We start from the raw sequence: 25,857 nt of genomic DNA, 5'->3' as shown, positions 1-25,857 counted from the left end.
TAAAGACAGAGGTGTTGTCGAAAAGACAGCCTGGGTGAGTTTGGGTCGCTTGGGGACAACTGAAATCCACATTAAAGAAATCAGGGGAATCGGAGGCATGTTAAAATTTTCCATCTTCGGATTCATGAGTTGTTTGTTGCTGTGAATTGAAGTTGGGCAGAGAGAAAGAAATTGATGGGGCGTTTTTCTGATGTGATATTGATGTTTTTATGAAGCTCTGGTTTGTCAACAGCAGAGGGAACATGGAACTGACGGTTCTTGTCGATTCACACCCATTAAATCGATGTCTCCAAGCTGCGCGGCAACATATTTTTTCAGTTTTTCTACAACGACAGTTCGATCAATCAGCCGATCCCATCACGCAGTGCTTCACGGTTGACTTGGTGGCTTTCAGGCTGCGGCTCGAGAACAACATGACTCAGGCAAGGCATATGGTATTCAGGTATAGGTTATATGTCTCTCGATGTCGACGACAGACTCTCCATATCTACGACAGACTCTCCATGTTTCTGAAAGTCTCTAAATGTCTCTGAAAGTCACTCCATGTCTCTCAAAGTCCCTCCATGACTCGGAAAGTTCCTCCATGACTCTGAAAGTCTCTGATGGGGTGACAGGGCTTTTCCTCCACAGGCTGCACACTGTTCAGAGGTCAGGAGGTCAGGTGACATGATGGTGGCTGGTGATTGGTTGAAGGCACAGTCATCATTCACATCTGTGTAATGGGCGGAGCTGAGCGTTAAAACACAGGGGAGATCACACAGGACTGTGTGATGACAAACTTGAATGACACTATGTTCCATTGAGAAGATCGATACTGCTGATGATGTCACACGTCGTGTGATTCTCTGCAGATTGGCCTTGTTCACACTTTGTGCTCAAACTCCACATGCGAGATGTGATATTTGCTCTCCTCCTGAGTGCACGTTGGGTTATTGATTTGCTTTAGAACATGACCCCCCCCCCCAACACACACACACAAATGGTATTCAAATTGCATTTTGAAAAGCTATGCAAGCTAACAAGAGAAGCACAAGCGTAATGTACACAAATTTCTTCAGGTTGGCCTGAAAAGTCCCTTCCATTTTAATTGTCAACATAGATCACAGAGTATAAACTTTAAGCTCGATATGCAAGCAGGACAGCAAGTAATTTTGAATATCCTGTTAGGTAACGTCATATAGTAGTTGCATGGACATGTTATTGTTGCTATTCCAGTGTCATACAAATATGAACTGTATGTACTTTAGGTTGTTTGTAGTAGACCCATTAAAAGCGTTTTGGCAAAGCCTTTCTCCAGCCATCTTGAGAATGGTTTTGCCAAAATGTTGACTCATACGTGGTAGTTCATTGATATATGAATAAATGAATGAAACAATCTGTTCTTTTGTGTGTGCCCCTGATAATAAAAATGTCTTCAGTTGTTACATGTGATGTCACATACAAAATGTCATCCACACTCCTGGTTTCTATATCTTCAACTAGTATAGCAATCGTGATGAATTTCTGTTGTTCAGACTTCACCATCTGGAGACTTGACTCAAACTCTAGCTCAGTCATGTGGCAGCAACTAAATGCATACAAGCATGCAGACGTGGTGAAGAGGTTCAGCTGTTTTTCATGGGGGAATGGGGAAGAAATGTGAAGAAACGTGAATTTGACTGTGGAATGATTGTTGGTGCCAGGGTGGTTTGAGTATCTCAGAAACTGCTGATCTCCTGGGATTTTCACACACACCAGTCTCGAGAGTATAAAAATAAATCAATTTGTGAAAATTTGCACATACAAACTCACATCCTTAATCACAAATCCACATACAAACTCCCACCCTTAATCACAAATCAACATACAAACTCATATTCCTGATCCCATATCAACATACAAACTCACATCCTTAATCAAAAATCCAATCGATCCATGTCCCCCTGCTGGACTGGAGGGGTAATGGCAAACATGCCACTAATTATAAGAAATAATGTAATTAGAAAGGTTTTTTAAGGTTCTGTACGTCACTACTTTCCTCCCAAGACAGAATAACAATTATTTAAACCAGAAGAGCATATTAAACATATTAAACCTCCTTAGAAGGGGAACATCTGAACAGGCAATTAAAAAGCGGCACAATGCAAACAGAAGCCCATCAATTAATTTCTGCCTCATTTAAACTACAGAGACAAAATGGTCCCTTCCGCACCTGCGTCTCAGTCTTCATTAGAATCAAAGGTGTCCGGGGCACATGAAAAAAGCCGGGCGCCAACTTCTTCTGCAGAAAAAAAAAAACACTACAGAACTGTTGCTAGGCAACGCAACCCCCCCAACGCAACTGTTGCTCCCCCCCTCCTCCCCCCCCCCCCTCCACAGTCAGTGGTCTGTCAATGGTAGGCAATTGAGGGATGGTCAAAGGATCCAGCAGACCTTTGCTCTGGCCTAACCACAGGGTGAAAACTCTCTGCCACAAATAATACAAATATATTCAAGAGATTACATGATAAATGGTAAATGGACTGCATTTATATAGCGCTTTTATCCAAAGCGATGTTGATGCCTCTCATTCACCTGTTCACACACACTCACACACCAACGGTGAAAGGCTGCCATGCAGGGCATCAACCAGCTCACTGGGAGCAGTTGGGGGTGAGGCGCCTTGCTCAGAGGCACATCCACACACCCAGGGTGGGGGATTGAACTGGCTGCAAGTCGACCGCTCTTATCTCCTGAGCAAAGTCGCCCGCCTGCTTTTCATAAACACAATGTGTTGTGTGGAGAGTATTCCGTGGAGATACTCTACTGTGGAGAGTATTCCCTATGCCGGGGACAGCTCTCGGGAAGGCCCGATTGCTGAGGGGTGACCGTGTGATTTTGGGGGTGCAGGAGAGGGCAGGGTTAGCTGCTGTAAGAGGGCAGTCAGAGGGCAGTCAGAGGTCAGAGGTCAGAGGTCATAGACGTGGGCAGGGGAAGCACACAAAAGCTCAAATACAGCAGTGTACTAGCCCAGGCTGTGGAAAACCTAAAGGCAGGTAGATCTCCAGGAGCAGGGTTGGTGACCACTGCTATAGTGTATTCTGTACCACATACAGGACATACATTGACGTATGTGCGTTCTGGCACAAAATGGCTGCCGTTGCATCACCCAGGTGGGTGCTACACAGTGCTGGTGGTTGAGGCGAGTTTCTCCCTCATCACTGTAAGGTGCTTTGAGTCTCCGGCTGGGAAGAAAAGCGCTATGTAAATGAAAGGAATTATTATTATTATCAGGCGTGGATTTTGGTATGGGCGACAATGGGGTTTGCCCAGGGCGCCATATAAGCTAGAACCGCAACTGATTATGGCATGCATATCACAGGCATACACTAAAAACCCATTTAGCCTTCTTGGCCTGACTGACTGAATATATACAGCACATTACCACTGATCTCAGGTTTATCTGGAGAGACAAGTCATAAAAGAAAACAGTAAATCTTCTGCACAGGTTCCCTGACACACACTCTGTAGCACCAAAACAGCCAGATAGGGAGGAGGTACTATCCACTAAAAAGGTACAAATATCAGCCTTGTATCGGCCCTGAAATATCACCAGAAAAACTAAATTATCTGTCATTCCAAATGAAAAGCAGATATGGTTCTAAATCACCATACAGGACAACCTGTCACAGGCAAAACAAATATCCACTGATGCATGACTGATATCATATCATATTATATTACCACAATATTACTGTACATACATACAAAACACCTCAAGGGCTTGGCTACAATGAGCTAAACGTTGTTTCCTGCAATGGCTGCAGATTTAATCTGGACGCGTAACGCCAGAGGAAATCACTGCACAATTTACACTTGACTGCATCGCTTATTGCTAGAATAGCCGACAAATTGTTCTCCCTCGATTTCTATGTATTCGTGCCTACTACATTCAAAACCAGGGTCAAACAATTCCCTGACAACGTTTACCATTTACACACCTGCAAGATTCCTTTTAGTTGGCGGTTTTAAAAAGAACCAATTTTCACCAATGTTCAGAATTTTCTTTCTTTTTTTTTCATATTCAAAGTACTTTCTTAGTACAATACCTCTATCCTTGCAATACAAATACAAACTGTGACCAAGTTTCTGAATGCATGGAAGTCATCTTATGAAGCACAGATGTCAACTTATGAATGATAAATGTATAACAAAATACTTCAACCTGCTTCTTTTATTATAAACCACAGAGCATGAATCTAACAAGCTAATGCATCTCTGTATTGCTTTCTTTTGTGAGTTTAGAGGGTAAAAATGTCACATTAAAATAAATAATAGGATGTAGCATTATCATATTTGCCCATCATATGAAAACAGTCACAATATTAGCCCATGAGTCAAAATCCTGGCATTGGGCCAATGCTGAAAAATTCTATTTCAACTTTTACAGACAAATACTGATTATTACTGTACATCGTTATATAGTATGATATCAATGACACACAGATTTCAGCCAATCATGTTTTTCTCTAGGGAACAAACTATTTTAATTGGTTCAACCCTGTCAACACTGGGGCTGATCAATGATTGGCAACAATTGTGTTTTCCTGTTGGAAGCAAATTCTTTTGATTGGTTCAATCAACCTGTTGGGTGTTGACTTACTGAGTGATTGATCACTGTAGGCCCGCCCACTCATGATGGTAAAGGGTCATGAACCCTTTAACAGCTGATTGGTTTGCCTTTTACCTAGAGTCCTTGAACAACACTGTACATCACACACTAAGGGCTCAACGACAGGGTCTGACTTTATGAATTTGTGACACAAGTTTTTTTTTTTCGTCACAGTTTTTTTAATTTTTGTAAAGATTTGAAAACTTCTTGTCAGTTGAAGGTCCTGTGGACAAAGCAAAATAGAAGGATATGGTCAGAAAGCTCTCTCGCCCACTCCTGTCCTAGCCCGGAGGACCGATGGCTTATGCTTTTGTGCATTGTTCTGCAAGCTGTATTGACATCCACATACATCAGTGCACTTACGCGAGCAGCCATCCGTCACAGGATCCTTTATGGGGGGCTGAGGGGGTACATCAGTTATGGTTCAGCCCTGACAGCAGATCAATCCTACCGTGCACACATTAGCAAGGAAACCCAGAGGCTTTTACACCAACACCACCCCTCCAGTCCTGCTGTACTGTGGACACAGGGCAGCCAGAAGCCCGTTTCAGATACATTAGATTACATTATAGGCATTTGGTGGTGGCTCTTATCCAGAGAAACGTACCACGCATCTTATACACAAGATCTATAATTTGAATATCCACTGCTAATGCCAGCTCATATGCTACCTCCACTAACATGCATGTACACGTGTGCAACGCATGCTTCGGACTATGTGAAGCACTACAGAATTATATGTATGGTCATGTGTGCGTGGTTGTGTGTGTGTGTGTGGGTGTATGTGTGTGTGTGTGCACTTCGTACTTTCCCTCTACTCCACACATGCACCACATCATACTGTTGGGAGGAGCAGAGGGAAGATGAAAAAGCTGAAAGCTGTTTTTCCTCAGCGTTCCTGGCGGTGTTAAAAGGCCCTTCTCTGTGTAACAGCTGAAATCAGCAGCCGAGTGTCCGCTTTGATCCTCAGCACCAGCACTCTCTTAATTTACTTTCAGACGAGAGGGATTAGCCAGCTGGATGATTGTCATGTTATCTCTACAGACGGACAGAAAATGTTCCTGTAGCATTCAGCCGTCCCTGCAGAATCTCATTCAGAGCACTGAGAGAAAAAGAAACTGAAGGCAAAATGAATTAATGGCCGGTGTTTGATAAGTGTCGAGCTCTGGATAAGGGAATGGGAGTGGCAGTCTCTTTTCCAGGGAATCGTGCTTCGAGGAATTTACTTCCTTGTATTCATCACGATCCTCCGAACCTAACCCAAGCCCCCATGGCCTGCTCCACCCCGCCCCATCCCACGCTGTCCAGATGGATGTTTTATCATTACGCCCCAGAACATCAACAAAAAAAAAACATTATCTAGATTTCTAAAGCAGTTTCAGAGAACTGGCCAGTTTACCAAACAGCCACCACTGCTAGCACAGCAACCTAGCGACCCAAATGCTCTGGTCGCCTAGAGACCAAGAACACAATCAGAGCCAGCCTATAAAGGGGGCAGAAACTATGAACCATGAGCCGCTATCAAAGCCCAGAACTGGCCCATCCACATTTTTCTGGAACAATCTACGGTCAGCATTGACCGATAGAACCTAGCCCGAGTGCAGTACGTTTGTACCTCTTTCACAAAATACTGCTTCCGCATGGATACAAGAGACTACAGAGGTATCAAAGCTCAACACTGTAAAAATCTTAAACAGCAAACTCCGCCATGCCTGGTCCAGAGCAGCAGCAGAAGGCAGGGACCTGTAGTCTGTAAGCCCACCGATGTCGGCAGTGTCTGGAGGAAAAGGAAACGCAGTAATCTGGCCATCAGGAAAGCGTGGGGGTAGAACTGTTCCCCTTATCTCTCCCGGCCACCGAATCGACCCTTCAGACGAGCGCCCTGCGTGGGGAGAGAGGCAGGCTGGGATAGATAGGGCGTCTCTAAATGCGCTCAGCACCACAGTGAGTCTGTGGGACTGAGAGAGACATGCAGTAGTGATGAGCAGGATCTACACACTGCAGGCTGCAATACCTAGGCGTACATTTACACGCACACACATGCACGCACACAAGCAAACACACACACACACACACACACGCACACACACACACAAACAAGCAAACAAACTGATACACACATGCACACACACAAGCAAACACACACACACACACGCACACACACACACAAACAAGCAAACAAACAAACTGATACACACATGCACACAAATACACACACACGGATACACACACACACAAACGCACACACACACAAACGCACACGCACACAAACACAAACACGGATACACACACATAGATGCACACACACACACAAACACAAACAAACACATACACACACACACACACACACACAAACATACATGAACACAAACACACGGATGCACACACACACACACAGATGTACCCGGACACGAGCACATGCTGGTATGCACACAAACTGATGCAAACACATGTGCACAACACACATGACTGCATACACGCACACACACCCACGGAAGCACACACACAGAAGTACGGATGATAATCCTTTTATCCATCACATTTCTATTTTTAGCAGCCGAAGCTTGATTGATTTCCATCTCTTCCTGGGGCTGACGCCATGCATTATTAACATGGATCCATGATTTCAGAGGAAAGCAGATCTGGAGACAAAACGAGGCTCTATGGATCCATCTCTGCATTGGTATACAATATCCTATGCTGAGCCACACACACACACACACACAGGCACGCGCACACACACATGCATGCAGGCACACATGCACACACACAGACACACAGGCATGAATGCATGCATGCAGGCACACACACACACATATGCGCACACACACAGTGCACACATGCTCAAGCACACAGACACACTTACAGGTGCAAGCACACACACACACACACACACACACAAGCACATATGCTCAAGCATACCGACAAACACACACACACACACAGTGCACACATGCTCAAGCACACAGACACACACACGCACAAGCCTACGACACACACTCACACACATACCCGGTACAGTCTGTGCAGCATTTAAAGATCACCTGTTACCTTCAATCAGGTGGAAAGAGCTTATATAATGACAAGACCAGATGTAGCCCACTTGGAAGAGGGGTCCCAAAATGAGCGGATTTGCTACGCTCAATTTAGCTTCACGGCAGTAGAAGAACCGCCATCCACATCAAACAAGGCGTTATAGATTTCCCATCACACAGCAAGTGGCAGCACTCAAACTGCCACGCGGCACATTTAGATTACGATATCTTATGCTCTTGATGGCCTGGTCATTTTCAGCCCTCGATAGCAGGGATGGGCATCTCCATTCCTGGAGGGCCGGTGTGTGTGCAGGATTAACTCCAGTCCTGGAGGGCCGGTGTGTGTGCAGGATTAACTCCAGTCCTGGAGGGCCGGTGTGTGTGCAGGATTAACTCCAGTCCTGGAGGGCCGGTGTGTGTGCAGGATTAACTCCAGTCCTGGAGGGCCGGTGTGTGTGCAGGATTAACTCCAGTCCTGGAGGGCCGGTGTGTGTGCAGGATTAACTCCAGTCCTGGAGGGCCAGTGTGTATGCAGGAATTAACTGCCACCAGTTACCCTGGCTCAATCAGCTAATTAGGCGTATGCACCATGACCGATTCACTGGTAAATTAGACCACAACAAAATACTACAAGAACATTTATCAGCTGCTGTTTATATCATGGAACGTGGCTAAAAACTACAGATCATGTAAACGATTGGGCTAATGAAATAATTAAGAGCAGAAGTCGGTCTGAAATTCAGAAATGGATACGGCCCGTATTGCCCGTCCCTGATCTCCATAAATCTGCATGCATCGAGACCACTTCTGCGTACATCTCCTCCAAGATCATCAGAGGGTTCCCAAACAGGAAGCGCACGAGAGGCACGCAGGACCACTTAAAGAGAGCAAACCTTGCGGAGCGAAGAAGTGCCCAGACTCAATCAGCCGACGGCAGATCATCGAGCGCACCGGGCCTGGTGGAGCCTGCCACTCCGCTCACCTTCCGCTCGTTTATCTAATTTCACAACCTTTATTAGACAGAGACGACGCGCGGCAGCAACGTTTCCGCAGAAATGACGAGGGTAAGCAGAAGAGCTCCAGTCGGTCTGTACTCCCTCAGCAGTGTGTGTTTTTATCTAACGGCAGAACAATATCATTTAAACATGTCAAATGAATAGAAACACAGTCTATGACTATGCCCTGTATATGTAAACGCATATATATAAATCAGAGTTCTACCACTGCCACCGTCAGGCATCGACTGGAGAAAGCTTTGGAACATGAACAGCACTTTCATAAAATATTAATATAAAACTCTTTAAAAAATCTATCTAAGATGGATAAAACCACGAAAAAGACATATAGGCATACGAGGCAGAATGTTTCCTCTCTTGGGCAAGGAGCTCATGCCTAAATCCAAAGACTCCCGGACTTTCAGAAAACTTTAGATCAGATAAAAATAAGGTCAGATAAAAATAAAAGTGACTATGAATTGATGCGTTTGTGAGTATGCGTGCTTATGTTACAGAATTGTGTAGGTCGAGCAGACTGAAACCCACTGGTGGCTCGTGTAGTGTATTTAGTGTCCAAATACAAATAGGAGTAATGTCAGTTAAATAGCTAGCTAAACAGCCTGGTGAGCAACTGGAGGGGCAAGGCTGCAAATGGGGAGGAGATGACTATTACGTAGACACTGAAAATTGTTTCACTTCATACAGTGACCAACAAATTACAAATTCACACACACACACACACACACACTATAAACACATGCATGCACACACACACACACACACACACCACACACACACACACACACACGTCTCCTGCAGACGGCCTAATGCACTCTAAACACGTTCAGCATAACAGACTACACACACACACACACACACACACACACACACACACACACACACACAGACACAGACACAGACACACACACACACACACACACACACACACACACACACGTTTCCTGCAGAGGGCAGGAAGGTTGCCCTGCAGGCAGAACATGCTCTGAACGCGTTCAGCATAACAGACTATAAATACACACACACAAACTGGCCGCGCTGCGTCACACAGACGCACTTTAACTCCGTTATCTTAATGTGCGGAGCAGAACTCTGGCGCCGACCAACACGTTCCCTGGAAGTCCGGTCCGGGAGGGAGAATGGAGCCTGGAGCGCCTCCAGGATATTCCTCATTCCACATCCCGTCTAAGGGAATTACACATCAATACGTATCCCCGACACAATCCGGTTATCAGGAATCCGTTTGCGTGGAAGTACATTTAGATTGCATTGGGCTTGGACCCAAATGTTGCAGTTCTGATTCCACATGTCCCCGTTGAGTGACCTACATCTGCAGAATTGCTTCATTTTATATCCATCGGCACAGACGGACACTGTATGTATTAGAGCATCTGCTAATGCCAGTGATGCAATGCAGAAGGACTTAAGCAGGACTATTTAGTGCTTCTGCATGGCTTCTGCATTATTTACATGCATCAATGTTTGTCAATTGTTATTTCAACATCCCAAGTCTGTACGGTGCATATGAGAGAACAATATTTTGTGAATGACATTGGACATTTGTCTCCATTTGCTATGCGCCCGTTCGACAGCCAGTTAAAAAAATAGGCCAATTAATAATTTGAATGCTTAAATAAGAACAGAATATGGATGATAAGTACATCTGACAGCATAACTGTGTCCTTGAAATGAAGGGGCAATCAAGAACAGTTACTGGCAATATGTCTGTGATGAAAACACTTATAACCAAGCGAATTAATCAGTCCTCTACGTCGCTGACACACTGTATGAAAAACACCACTGCCAGATGGCTGGCTGTTAAGTCCTGGATTTTTAATCCTTGGGGGGGGGGGTGCGTACAGCAGGAGGCTGTCCCACAGGAAGTGAGGTGGGGGGGTTGGAGGGGGGGGGGGGGGGGCACAGGTCCTTCTTCAGCGTGGGCAAGAGGTCACGGCTGTGCCTCTGCCCGAGACAAAAGCGCGTCTCATTTCACGGACAGGAACGGGCCGATGCTGAATCTGGCTCAGCAGTGGAGAGACCCCCCAGGACTGAGGCCTGGCAGCAGGGAGGGGATGATCACTCGGGACAACAAAGAACCCGTTCAGTTACTGTACTGCACCGTACTGTACGGGGGAGGGGTGTGGACGCAGGGGTGTGGATGCTGAATTAGAATTGCCCCTGCATATGTGCACATGTTGTGTCAAAACTGAAATTGAGATTCAATAACGCCCTTTGCATTTGCCATTTCATGTACTGTACTACCACTGACATTTCATTTAAACTGGGATTTCCCCCACTTTAGCAGTACCTTTATTCATTCATTTTTTTGCATTAAAGACATTGACATCCTATGCAAGAATAGAGGGGGGTGACTAGTAATAGGATGCAATATTGGAGTGGTTTTATATTAATAAAGGACAGGTAAACTAAAAAGGCAGCCTGAATGTGCCTGTGGCCCAGAGCAGAGAGAGGGAGGCCTGTAGCATAGTGGTTAAGGTAAATGACTGGGACACAGGTCAGTGGTTCTAATCCCGGTGCAGCCACAATAAGATCTGCACAGCGGTTGGGCCCCTGAGCAAGGCCCTTAACCCTGCATTGCTCCAGGGGAGGATTGTCTCCTGCCTAGTCAAATCAACTGTACATCGCTCTGGATAAGACCGTCTGCCAAATGCCATTCATGTAAAAAAGGCCAGAGAATAATCCCGAAGAGGAGAACCCTCCCACCCCCTCACGGTCCGCCCCCGGCTCCTAATTAAGCGTCTCCCGTGGGCAGGAACTCTGGGTGAACCCGCCTTTAAACCCGGGGGGAGATCTACAGCAGCTGAGGCGGCCGATTCATTTCAGGGGGGAAAAATCACCGCTTAATTACGTCCAATAAGGCGTGAGAATCAAAAGGAGAGGGCCGGCGTTCATTTCAGGCCTCATTTGAGGCACCTGAAGCTGGACTGCAGAGGAGGGCTGTGGGGGTCCATCTGCGCCCCCAGAGCACCGTAGATCCCCCAGGAAGAGAAAGGGCACGGTTTAACAAGAACAACAGCTTTTAACAAACATTTTGGGTAATGTCGGTAATGTACGAGTCCTCTAGCCCCCACACTCCGTCAAGAGGCTTTACAGTCACGTCCCTGGTATTAGTCCACACTGCAAAAACTGTTGGTCTTAAGTGTTTTGGTCTTGTAATGAGACTGAAAATCGTATTTTTCTTTCCCTCAAGTAGAAACCATTAGCTTATGAATAACTTTTTTACTATTTTTAAGGTAATTCATTATTTTTACTTTTTCTACCCGAAAGAGCAGTATTGTACCTTTCAGGGTACACTTTTCCTTAAAGAACAAAAATGAACCTCCATTGTACTCTTTTTTCCTGAGATTGCATAACCTTTTGAGATCTCACACTCACGCGTTACCCCTCCGTTCGGAGACATTTTTCCACCATCAGCAACCAATCAGGGCAGCCGACCCACTGCAGGGTCCTCCCCATTGGGGGGCACATACACGCACACACGCACACACACACACGCACACACGCACACACGCACACACACACAAACATCATTTTCCAAGTAGCCCGTTCACAAGCCTCGGTTTGGCAGTAAACCTTGGCTGACTGACTCCGCCGGCTGTCAGCGACCTCCGGGAGAACAGACGTGAAAAGGGCATCTGTCTCCCCTCAAACAGAGTGCGTGACAGGGTGTCTATTAATGTGCAGCGCACAACAACGCGCTACTGTGAGTGGGAGCTCAGCACAGAGCGGCCTTTAGTCTGCTAAGAGTGCTCCTCCTCCTCCCCTACCCTCACACACCAGCCACACCACAGAAGAAGAACCACATCAGGGAAAAGCAGGGGGACATTTATTTATCCCATTTGCAGTTCAGTCCTCCACACCGCTCCCATTACATTACAGCTGCTTAGCTGACGCTTTTATCCAAAGTAATTTACAGTTGATTGTAGTAAAGCAGGGGCTAATCCCCACTGGAGTAAAGACGGTCTTGATCAAGGGCCCAACAGCTGTACTGATCTTATTGTGTCTACACTGGGGCTTGAACCACCAACCTTCTGGCTACCAGTCATGTAACTTAGGCACTCCTAGTTGATGTGAAAGGGTGGGAAAGGGTGGTGAGCAGCAGAGGGGAGCACTCACCGAGAGAAGGGATCTTCCGAATCCGATCGCAGGGATGCGCTTCCGACCCCAGACCGGAGTCTCTGGCTCTCCTCTCCGTTCAGCACCCAGGTGCTCACAGTCCTGCGTCCAGGGAAAGACTCACCTAAGGACAGGTGAGGAGGAAGAGAAAGATGAGGGAACACCCTGCACACCAGTGCTCAGTCAGAGCAGTGCCATCAGGATAACTCATCGACAGAACGACAGTGCTTATCGGAGTCACTGGGAGCCAATCAGGAGGGCTCTCTGGGCAAGGGGGCGGGGCTATAATAAATTACAAACATGACAAACATAAATGACAACATTCCATCTATCTGCAGGAGATGGCTGAACAGGCAGACAAAACATGTGGTTTCAAAGAGTATTTTAGTCTGATATTTAGACTTTAAATCTTATTTCAATTGCTCTTCCTAAATGAACTGTTAACTGAGTTTCAAATGTGCGTGTTTGTGGGTGCTTGCATGCGTGCGTACGTTTGTGTGTGTGTGTGTGTTTGTGTGTGTGAGAGTGTGCGTGTGTCAACTCAGTCCAGAATACTTCCCGTCGCACTGACGCCATTGCTCCACCAATGGGGTGATTTCAATTTCAGCTGTGTTATATAGAAACCCATCATGAGATAGTCTCGCCAGCCCAAACTCAGCCGCCATGACGTCACACAGGTCCTGAGGACTCCATCATCGGTGGAAGGCCCCCCGTTTCAAGGCCCAACCCTCAATCTAGAACCGGCAGCGGTCCCGTTGCAGTTTTTCTTTGGCCCTTAAACATTAACCCGGATTTAGGAAAGCTTCTGTGACGCTGCCAAAAACAATCCTTCTGTGTCTGCTGCCTTTCAAAACAGGCCAGAACCTGTGACACAACACCAGCAGAAACACGCCAGAACCAATCAGATGCAATCGGATTGCAGGGAAGGCAATCTCACACCTCAAACTTTCCTTCAGACACCGTCCTCCTGTTCGGCGATATGGGCAAGCCCCGTATTCAAACCAGCTCTCGGGCACAGACGTGAATTCCATGCACACTCCCTCACTCTCAGACAGAGACAGACAGAGGAACAGCGTTAAAGGTGAATCACACACCCTCCTGGGTGCGCCGGTGTACAGCCACACTGCGGTAACTGAAACGGGAACAAGCAGAGAACAGCATCTCGCAGCGTGACCCGTTTGATTTGGTGAGCTTGCAGAGATTCATCCGACGTTCCTCTGATCAAAAACACGCAGACGATCCAGTCGCCACCACGCTCTCACCGTCTCTCTCTCTCGCTCTCTCTCACATCCACCACTTCCCGCCCACAGATGCTGTAAACAGGCTGCTGTATGTATCTTTGCTTTCATATGCTTATTGTCTTTATTTGCAGGATTTGCATTTTTTTGCTCACACACAGACACACAGAGAAACACAAACGCACACAGACATGCAAACACACACAAACAGACACAAACACACAGACATGCACACACTGACTCACTGACTCACAGACACACAGACATGCACGCACAGAGACACACAGAGAAACGAACGCACACAGACATGCAAACACACACATACAGACTCACAGACATGCACACACACAGACTCACTGACTCACAGACACACAGACACACAGAGTAGAGAAGCCTGTCTCTCCAACAGCAGCTCAAACAGGGACACACGCTGACATTTCGCATGCAGGTCATATCGGTGATAGAGCTTCACACACGGATAGCGAACAGCTGAAAGGCCAGGTCTGAACTTTACCGCGAGACCTCCCACCCCCGCAATCAGGACCCTTTGACTTGAGGGGCCAACACATCTCCACAGCACAAGCAAGGCCCTTAACCCCGCATTGCTCCAGGGGGGATTGTCTCCTGCTTAGTCTAATCAACTGTACGTCACTCTGGATAAGAGCGTCTGCCAAATGCCAATAATGTAATAATAATGTAATAATAATGAAATAATAATGTAATACCCAGGCCTGAGATTCCTACCAAATATCCACCTCTACCTGTCTTGCGTGGTGTACACACCTGTAGCTGTTCCCTGTCCTGAGCAGTACACACCTGTACCTGTGACCTGTCCTGAACAGCGCACACTTGTACCTGTGACCTGTCCTGAGCAGTACACACCTGTACCTGTGACCTGTCCTGAGCTTTCACACCTGTACCTGTGACCTGTCCTGAGCAGTACACACCTGTACCTGTGACCTGTCCTGAGCTTTCACACCTGTACCTGTGACCTGTCCTGAGCAGTACACACCTGTACCTGTGACCTGTCCTGAGCAGTACACACCTGTACCTGTGACCTGTCCTGAGCTTTCACACCTGTACCTGTGACCTGTCCTGAGCTTTCACACCTGTACCTGTGACCTGTCCTGAGCTTTCACACTTGTACCTGTGACCTGTCCTGAGCAGTACACACCTGTACCTGTGACCTGTCCTGAGCAGTACACACCTGTACCTGTGACCTGGCAGGTGTTCCTGCAGCACACAGGCTCATTTACATTCTCAGGTGCATATTTTCATGTATTTACTGCAGAATAGTCACAGATATTATGGCATTCATTGCTGGGTAAAACTGTCAAAATAAGATCAAGATATATTATACCACTTCTCATTCCAGGAGAACGTCACCTAGCAGCCAAGTTTAGAGGGTAAAAATAAACACAGAATTTAAATGTACCAAGCTTATATATTTACTGTCTGTGCTAAAGGAAATATGCTCTACACCCACTCTCAATGGAGCAGCCTTTCATATCCAACTCAAAGAGGAGCGTTTCAGATGCAAGATGAAGCAAGTTCATCAAGACAACTCAGAATAATAAAACAGCATAACATTGAATGGGTGCAGTTTGCCTTTAAAGTTGATTTTTTTTTCCATTCCTCTCATGGATATTACAATTTTCCAATTTGGACTTCAAAGGGCATTAATCCAACAGCAAAACCAGCAACAGTGTGAGAACTGAATCCTGAGGGATGGAGGGGGGGGGAGGGAGAAAGAAAGAGAGAGAGAGTGAGCAGGAGAGAGAGAGAGAGAGGGAGGGAGCAGGAGAGAGAGAAAAAGAAAGAGAGAGAGTGAGAAAGGGAGGGTGCAGAGAGAGAGAGAGAGAGAGAGAGAGAGAGGAGCAGGAGAGAGAGAATAGGAGAAAGAGGGAGGGAGCAGGAGAGATCCCTGTTAAGGAGAGTGAGAACCAATGAGCTGCCGATACAGCTCCATATAATTGAGCTCTGAAAAAGCTTGACCTGCGGCACCAGAATGGAGCGTTTACACCAGGGAACGCCGGGCGCTGCGATCAGCGGGGTCAGCCCAGGCCACGCCGTCAACACAGCCTCTCAGCTTACCTCCTGGAAGCTCTCGCACATCCATCGCCGTATCTCCAGAGCGAGTGAGTGTGACTGTGTGAGTGTGTGTGTGTGTGTGTGAGTGTGCGCGTGTGCGTGTGTGTGTGCCCATGTGTTTGTGTGTGTGTGTGTGTGTGTGTGTGTGTGTGTGTGTGTGCGTGTGAGCGTGTGTGTGTGTGTGTGTGTGTGAGCGTGTGTGTGAGCGTGCGTGTGTGTGTGTGTGTGTTTGTGTGAGAGAGAGTTTTGGGGGGTGGGAGTTTGGGGCACCCTGGGTCAGCGCACAACAGAGCCATCGGGGTCCTGAGGCAGAAGGAACGATGGGTGGGGGGGGACGTTCAGTTCAAACGTCTCTCCTCAGTTCAACCCCCGGGCTATACACAGCGCAGAGGCCTGAGTCCACAACGCAGGCGCCCAATTAAAACAAACACTGGGACACACTGCCATCTTTGGCATTTTTGCCTTGTTATGGTCTCAGCCTTCATCCACAATAAACACACAGTGAATCAGTCACACAACAGGACAGGCACGAACCCTCTCTCTGAACGCCCCAGGGAAGACGCACTGCGATTCTCCCGTCGTGCTGCGCAGATATCCCATATTTACAGGCTGTGCCCTCATGTCAGATAAAACCTGCTTTTCAATCACAAAGTCTCTCCTCTCCCTCCCCTGCCCACCCCCCCCTTTTTTTTCTTTTAATTGGGGTACTGTCCTTGACCCCCCCTGGAGCCATGAAGAGGAAGTAGTCTGCTTCCCATTAGAAAGAGGTCACGACCCCCACACACATAAACACGCGTCATGTGGACATGGCATGGATGTACACAGATGGGGACGGAAACAGGCTGGACGCTGAAAGCGTCCATTTTCAAATCTTGAGTGGCATTCGTACACAAACGTAGCCGTGCTAGCAGGTAATTGGACTTCTCAAATGAGGGTGGGAATTGGACATGCACAGCCCAACTCTGGAGCCAAATATTTTATTCAAAAAGAAAAAAAAGAAGACAGCCATTTTAAAAACAATCTCACTGCTGGAACAGGGCCGAGTGCAGAAGCACAGATTTTATCAGGGATGATTAACATAGCGTGGATTTCATCCGGCAATCAGACCTGGGTCAAATGGGTAATCATTTTGGATTCAAATACTTTTCAACACTTTACAGAGCGTGTCTGGAGAATTGGAAGCTATGAAATACTCTCAAAAAGTGCAAACCATGCCTTCTGGTCATCTTGGTTGTAGGCCCGGGCAGTTTCACGGTGTTATGGTATCCTGCGATAATATAAAATCTTGATGGTCTCCACGTCAACGCCATCTAAAGAATTATGCCACACGTGTTACGTCCAAAACTCTCATATCTCATCATTCTGTTCCAACAGCCTGCAGCGGGGTCAAAAAAAGGAACAGACTTGGCTCAAGTGATTCTCATTGGCTGAGGAGGGGAAAGCCTCTGGTCTGTGATTGGCTGCTGTGCTGCAGGTATCTGCCTGTATCCACGCTTACGGTTTCCATGCCCGAGGGGGTGAGTGGTGAATGGTTGATCATTTATATAGCGCCTTTATCCAAAGCATTGTACTATTGATGGTTCTCATTCACCCATTCATACATACACACTCACACACCAACGGTGCTTGGCTGCAATACAAGGCACCGACCAGCTCGTCAGGAGCATTTCGGGGTTAGGTGCTTAGACTGCTCGTACCACCTGAGCCAATGTCGCCAAATGAGTGAGTCTGAACAACACACACCTACGACGTCAATCTCACCTCAAGAGCACATTGTTGTACGTCGCTCTGGATAAGAGCGTCTGCTAAATGCCACGTAATGTAATGTAATGTAACAAAGCAAGCCTTCCCACCCAACACCGACCCCCCCTATACAAGTCCACACACGCACAGCGCAAACATCATCGACAGACCAAACACGTTTTTAAATAACACGGCTGTTCCTGTCAGCGAGCAGGAATGTTGCCCTGAGAAGCGGAAGGCAGCTTTTAGGCTGGGAATGCCGGAACGCTTTTCCATGACAAAACCAGATCCCGGAAAACAGGAGAAGCACAGGAAAATGTAGTCACCATCTGTTTTTTCCCCCCCTTCTCTGTTTTCCCCCACCCAGATCCGGGTATTCCGGGAAAGAGCTGCCACCACTGGCCAGGAGCCCAAACCTGTAACCATGGCCACCGCAACCATGGCCACATTACATTACACTTACAGTTGATCAGACTATGCAGGGGACAATTCCCACTGGAGCAATTTGGGGTTAAAGGCCTTGCTCAAAGGCTAAACAGCTGCACTGACCTTATTGCGGCTACACGGGGGCTTGAACCACCGACCTTCTGGGTCCCAGTCAAGCACCTGAGCCACTAGACTATAGAACACCATGACCACAACCACTGCAACCATGGCTACCGTAACCACGGACCCCGTAACCATGACCACCGTATCCACGACCACTGTAACCATGGTCCCCATATCCACGACCACTGTAACCACAGCCCCTGCTTTGGCAATACTGCCCCCCGTCTGCCCTATGAGCTCAGAAGCTCACTGAGATGGGCTGATGGGAATTTAGGCAGGGATCCCACAGCTGCATCAGGACAGGATGTGAAACCATGACCGGCTTCACATTGCACACATTACTGTAACGTCATTCCATTAAATTTACATTACACACAAAACCGGAATTTCATTCCGGAATTTACCGGAATTTCATTCCATTAGCCGCGCGCTGTCAAAATCCAACCCCGCACTGGCATCCGCTCCAGCGCACAGACAGCTGCTCTGCCATCATTCTCATTCTAAATCCAAACATGTATCTGCCTGCATTTCCATTTTCATTTTTGTGAAATTGGCCGTACACTCCAAAAAGCGGGGAACCCCCCTGGTGTGCGGGGTCCAGATCGCACCCCCGTTTTGGGATAATGATTTTGAATAGTAACTCAAAGGCTAGCTGTTTGATTCCCAGGTGGGGCACTGCTGTTGGACCCTCAGGGCGAATGCAAATGTACAATCTGCCTGCCATTTCCACAGGGGGGGGGGGGACAGCTAGACGCAGCCCTCTGTCTGTACAACACAAAGACACCACACCGCCATTACACGCCTCCAAATCCCACCTCCGCAGCCAATGGAAGAGGTGGCCTCCTCCGCAGCCAATGGGAAACAAATAATAATAATACCACTTATTTAGCTGACGCTGTCAACCAAACGACTCACAATTCATTAGACTAAGCAGAGAACAAGCCCAGCTGGAGTAATGCGGGGTTATGGGCCTTGCTCAAGGGCCCAATAGCCTTGCAGATCTCATCGTGACTGCACTATTAGGGCTTGAATCACATACCAGTCATGTACCATTAGGCTACAGGCCGCCCCTACTCACCTCTAGCCAATGAGAGACGCGAAAAGAAGCGCAAAGCCGAGCTGAAAGCCACCTGCTGTGTAAAACTGTCACAGAGCAAATTACTGCAGCGACCGCCCATTAAAATCAGCCTACGGTCACTTCAGCCCTGATTACACAATTACCCACAACGGTTCAGCACGCAGCTCCTGCCGTTGGGACAGACTCGGCATGAAAGGGAGCCAATCGGCAGCAATTCCAAAATCTGTGCTGGGGGAGGAGGGTGGGGGGGGGGGGGTCCAAAAAGCAGACCCCCCCACCCCCAGTGATAATGGTGCCATTAAACAATCACTTTCAGCCCCGACAAATGTAGCAAAGCATTGATTCAAATGGAAACGGTGGCGCACTGGGCCCCATGTTTCAAACTGTGGGCAGACTTACTGACATAGGTACGGTTTGCTCCTAAGGCATCTCAGAAGGCGTCCTCCGGGCTTTAAAGCAGAGGCCTATGCCGTTATTGTTTCAGGCTACACCCCCGGCACACCCGCCAGACGGGAGCAGACACACCTCAAAGCCTGTTGCAAAACACTGCATACCGTTGGGAGGAAAACATATCGCTCAACTCAGAAACCGTAGCAAAACATCGCAAATGGCTTCACGCTTCACTGAGCCCCAGCTCACAGCAGGCAGGCCACACAGTGACGTCAGGAGCTTTTTATACCAACACCCCTCCGATATGAACGCTCCTGCCGTAACCTAGTGGTTAAGGTACATGACTGGGACCCAGAAGGTCGATGGTTCAAGCCCCGCTGTAGCCACAATGAGATCTGCGCACCTGCTTGGCCCATAAGCAAGGGTCTCGGCACGGTTGTTTTGGTCCGCAACAGGGTTCGATTGTTCTGTTTTCACACCTGCCCAAAAGAACCACACTGGGTGGGGGGGGCAATTCAAACCATAGTGTTTTGGACCCAATGTCATCCATCGTCTGAGGCAGCAAAGGAAAGAACATGTTGCTCAGTCTTTTACTTTCCAAAACCAACATTCAGAATTTTTTTTTAATCTACATTTCAGTTAAGAGAAAGCCACAACTTTGATGGGTTAATGTGATGAGTTGATGGTATGACACTGTTTCCCTGTAGGCGATGTAAAAAAAAAAAAAAATCTCCTAAAACGAACTATTATCAATTATTTAGATCTACACATCACACTGAACAACCCATGAGGTTGAAAGAAGCGCAATCTAATCTATTCATATTTTTCACATTAGCAAAACCCCCACCTACAGGACAGGCTAACATGCGTCTTGTTATGCTCACGCTCTGAACTCGCCGGTGACACTGTTAGGGTTTTGTCGCCAACTGCAAAAGAAAATTACACACAACAGCTGATCCTGCAGCCATGGTAATTATTAGATTGTTTAAAACATAAATAAACGCGTGTCAGACCAAGCCCGCCCCAGCTGCCGGGATGCAACAGGACTAACAGGACTATAAGCCCTGTGTGCTCCCTTATGGAGATACAGTCTATGTCTGAACCCAGAAGCACCACGGGAGTTTAAAATCCACTTTTCATCAGAGTGCATCGGTTTCACAAAGTAGGATTACTGAGTTACTGTCTTTTTACCTTTACAGTCCAGGTCCCAGATTTGGGAGGCTGCCAGGTTTTACTCAGTGCCAGTTATCCAGCTACTGTACCTCAGTAATCCTGCTTTATGAAACAGGGCCCAGAACAGGGCACTAAAGGGTTAACACACACTTTAAGCACACATCACTAAAGGGTTAACACATACTTCATATACACAGTGCTAAAGGGTTAACACACACTTCAAGCACACATCACTAAAGGGTTAACACACACTTCATATACACAGAGCTAAAGGGTTAACACACACTTCATATACACAGTGCTAAAGGGTTAACACACACTTCACGCACACATCACTAAAGGGTTAACACACACTTCACACACACATCACTAAAGGGTTAACACACACTTCATATACACAGTGCTAAAGGGTTAACACACACTTCATATACACAGTGCTAAAGGGTTAACACACACTTCATATACACAGTACTAAAGGGTTAACACACACTTCACACACACATCATAAATGCCTGCCATTTACCATTTCAATGCGTGAGTGTGTGTATGAATGGGTGAATGGAGAAGCATCAATTGTACAGCACTTTGGATAAAGGCCTGCCATTTACATCACTAAAGGGTTAACACACATTTGAGCACACAGTGCTAAAGGGTTAACACACACTTCACACACACAGCGCAAAAGGGTTAACACACGCCTGAAGCATAGTGTGGTAACACACACTTCAAGCCTCATTACGACTAAAAGGCAAGTGGTGCTGTTAAGCACCAGGTTGAGAAAAGAGGGAAAAAACGTGACGTGAGAGAGGGAGAGAAAGAAAAAAAGAGAAAAATACAACCAGGAGGAGGTTCTCATTAGAGGGGTGGGTAAAAAGCTCGCGAAATAAGTGATGATGGTTAGTTTAATATGAACTGGCATGAAATCCAACAGAATCCCACAATGGTGTCAACATCAACAGGTGTTCCCATTACCCAGTTTGGACACCCCCTCTGCACCCCCCCAGTGCCCTGCCAGGACCCCCGGGGCTGATACACAGCTAATGAAGCCTAAATCAGAGCTGCAGTTGACCTGCTCTCTAAGTAAAGCATTTAGACTACATCGTTTCTCTCCTACAATGGAGGGGAGGAGGGGTAGAGGGCAGCAAAGCACCCCTTCCCCCGCGCTCAGTACGAGGCAACACACATCAGGTGGGCTTCTCGCAACGCAAACTTTTGCGGCGTCACTCATAAACCGCAAATCACGTCAATAACTTCACACCGCGCTGCATTTCTAAAGGAGCGTAGCGTGAGAGCGGACATGATATTAACGGGACGAGAATAGAACAGCATTGTTTCATTGTGCCTATCATGGGTACCAACAGCTCGGTTTACAGAGCTTGTATTACGGGGTTGTGATATCTTATTTATCTTTTTGACAGCGTGTTTGCAAATGAGACGCAAATAAACTTCCTGAAGGACAATCAGAGAATCTATGCAACTATGGATCTGTAACCTGATAGGCTGGCATGTTGACCAGGTCATGGTTGCTATGCCTTTGAGGGAAGCATGTAACCTGAATATCTCCAACAGCACAGCGAGAGGCTGCAGGTTTAACTCCAGTCCTGGAGGGCCGCAGTGTCTGCAGGTTTAACTCCAGTCCTGGAGGGCCGCAGTGCCTGCAGGTTTAATTCCAATCCTGGAGGGCCGCAGTGTCTGCAGGCTTAACTCCAGTCCTGGATGGGCGCAGTGGCTGCAGGTTTAACTCCAGGCCTGGAGGGCTGCAGTGTCTGCAGGTTTAACTCCAGTCCTGCTTTGGCCCTCACCTTAACTGACACAAACTGCACCAGAAGCATGGAGAAGAGATAAAAAGTGGAATGCATGTCACTGCGCAGGAGGGAATGGAAGATTGTGAAATTACAAGTCGATACTTGTCCAAAACACACATGAAACGGCCCTTTAGAACCTTAAATGTCCGTCTGCTGGTCATACAATCAGCCCATAAAACGCCTAACGAGCCAAACTGGCGCAGCAGTAGCTGCATCTGCCTCTGCTGGTGATAACTCCGGCTGAGTGGCCGTTTTTTTACAGCTCTTGAGTGTGAATGATCTTGGCTTTAAGGCTGTTTTCTTTCAGGCGCATGAACGGGATCCCCACCAGAGACAGAAAGAGGGAGGTTACGCAAGCACAACAATCTTTGGCCTCTCCGACGACTGCGAACGTAATTATTCTGTTTGAACACGCTATTATGAAACCTTGTACAGTGATCCAGGGGCATAAAAAAATGTGCTTCCAGTCTTTAAGCTTGAATACATTTTTAAAAATAATAAAAACACGGAAGGACTGCGAGGTTCGAAATGCGCAAGAGAGACTGCTGGGCAGCTGTGCAACACTGATATACTGTAATTACAGAAAACAATTAAATTCTGTATTTGCCGTATTAACCGATTTGTTAACTGATTGATGTAGCCTATTAACTGATGAAATGTGTAGGCTACTCGCACAGAGGTTACTGTAAACCACAATTAGGGGAGATTTTGTCAGGGATGTCCTCGTATTCGGTTTGATAATAGCCTCCTGGAATTTAACGACTAAATGTCTTTGGGTCATTCAGAAGGGCTACGGGGAAGAGGAATCGGTAAACGTTCCGAGTTGACCTGTAGTGCGGGATTTCAGTCTTCCATTCATTGAAACAAATTGAAAATTTAATGAAAAATTATATTTTTAGTGTCCTTTACACCCGTAAAAAATAGTAATTTGTAAATGTTCTAATGCTTCTGCTTCCCACATGCGTATGTCGATTTAAGTAGCTATTAATTAATGGGTTCTTATTTCCAGAATTTGAAAAACCCGCGTTTAATCACTAATTTAAATAGCAACTGTTTGACTGTAAACAACAAACATCAAAAGCATTCCGTTGTTTTAAAACATACTGTAGAATTGGCTATACGTACAGTCGGCATACAGAACGCATCAATATGCCATACACATTTGAGTTTATGGGATGCTTATTTTGTTGTCCATCGGCATAAGCAAGAACAGTTGTCAAACAGACGGTAATTATATCAGCAAACGTATTGCTGTTCCGTAGCAGGAAACATTCTAACTGGCAGAAATATTGTTTGCTTTGACGGATAGCGACGACTCAAGCACACGAAGGCATCTCTCAATTGTGGCTAAGAAAAGACCAAGTCGCTACACCCACGCTCCAGAATTGTTTCATCGTAATGCGATCAAAAGCACATAAGTCCACGATACTCAGTTTTAGGCTGAGAATAAATATTTATAGGCAATGGTTCTAGGCCAATTCAAACTTAAATGTCATTTTATTTTCGTAAACATCATCTCAAACTACGCATTCTAGCCATACATTTTCAAGTCGGGAGCAAGAGGTTGGGCTTTTTCCTTAACTTCATTTTTTCTTAAATCGAGAATTCGTTCTTTCTGAGGTAATACTACATCAAGCAAATGATCATACTTCCAAACCGAAATGTATGACATTTTAAATATTTCTGAAATTAAAATAGGCTACTAAAATATATCGACAGTCGAGGTGGAAAGCCTATTTTGTATTCTAGCAAACGATATAACAAGTTCAAGTCTAAAAATCTGAACTTTACGCCTTCTTCGCTACCCAAATGCACGTTCTGTTACACATTAATTAAATTAAGCAATAATTAAACGCAGGAATAACAAGGTAGAACAACAGGTAAAACTGTTAGAAGTAGAACGGACATGATCAAAGAACACTATAAGAATCACAGTAGATGATTTTTCAAGCACGTGTAGCCTACATTCTTTAATAAACGTAAGAGGCTAAATGCTGAGTACAAAAAAGAATGACTTACAGGCTCAGAGCATACTATCCCGGTAGGAAACGCTCCGATTTCTTCGCAATAGTCGCTGGACAGTAGGCAGTTGTCTTGCGGTTGATGTATTTACATCGCTTTGCTGTGGTTTTGAAAACACGTCCGATCCCACAGAACCTCCACGCTTACCGTAACGTACGTAATAGACCTGCAATTCGCGCGCGTAGCGGCTTACCGTAGAGTATAGACTACGTACGACCTTAAGAACTTAAGACACAATTAAGGAATTTTCTGACACTGAAATTGCGAATGTGCAGTTGCATTAAACGTACTTATTAATAAAAAAAATATATGATGTTTAAAATGTCCAGTACACAAGGTAGATAGGCCAAGTCTGTAACTATCATACCAAGACAACTACAACCAGAGGAACTACAGTACCGAGACAAATACGAAGTAAGCAATTAACGGTACATAATTGTATTAATAGTATATAAAACATAATAACCATTTAAATTTCTGTACGGGCGAAAAGGAAATGAAGGATTTCTGCTGTGTAAATATTTGAGGATTCCGACAACAGCACATTTCTTAAAACCACTTTCATGCTTTTAATGGGTCGGTTAAACGGAATCAGCTTGACTAACTGCATTAGAGTGTGTACAGATGGAGCTGCAATGATGACAGGCAGCCTGGTTATCATGTATCCTGTGGGTGGGGGGGGAATAGTTCCCTGGATACGGAGAGGCCTTGGGGGCAGGAAGGTTGAGAACCACAGGCTATGGTCCACAGCTTTAAATCAGTCAACACGCACCAGCTCTGGCACGCCAACAGCTATTGTTCTCGGTCACGTTCCCTTGGGTGAATCCGGGGAATGAAACGAATGGTGTTATTGAGGGAAGGAGGTCATAAAAAATATGCCAACTGTGTCGCTGAAAGCACGTTTCACACTGACCCACCAAGAGGTTCCAGTAACCTGGAACTCCATCAGTCTT

The 25,857-nt window shown here is 46.4% G+C and overlaps 1 protein-coding gene across 1 annotated transcript in view; it reads right to left on the bottom strand.

Annotated features, from left to right (window-relative positions):
- Positions 1-25,034, bottom strand: part of LOC133111525 (tumor protein p53-inducible protein 11-like) — a 51,418-nt gene extending 26,384 nt beyond the window's left edge. Inside the window, exons 1-2 of the mRNA XM_061221957.1 lie at positions 24,902-25,034; positions 12,816-12,939 (exon numbers count right to left, since the gene is read on the bottom strand). The gene's annotated coding sequence lies outside the window, so the exon portion shown is untranslated. The remainder of the gene's footprint in view (positions 1-12,815; positions 12,940-24,901) is intronic.
- Between the last annotated feature and the right edge of the window lie 823 nt (positions 25,035-25,857).

The sequence above is a fragment of the Conger conger genome, chromosome 15 (assembly GCF_963514075.1).
Source record: "Conger conger chromosome 15, fConCon1.1, whole genome shotgun sequence".
In the NCBI taxonomy this organism is placed as follows: domain Eukaryota; kingdom Metazoa; phylum Chordata; class Actinopteri; order Anguilliformes; family Congridae; genus Conger; species Conger conger.
This window is presented reverse-complemented; position numbering and strand designations above follow the sequence as displayed.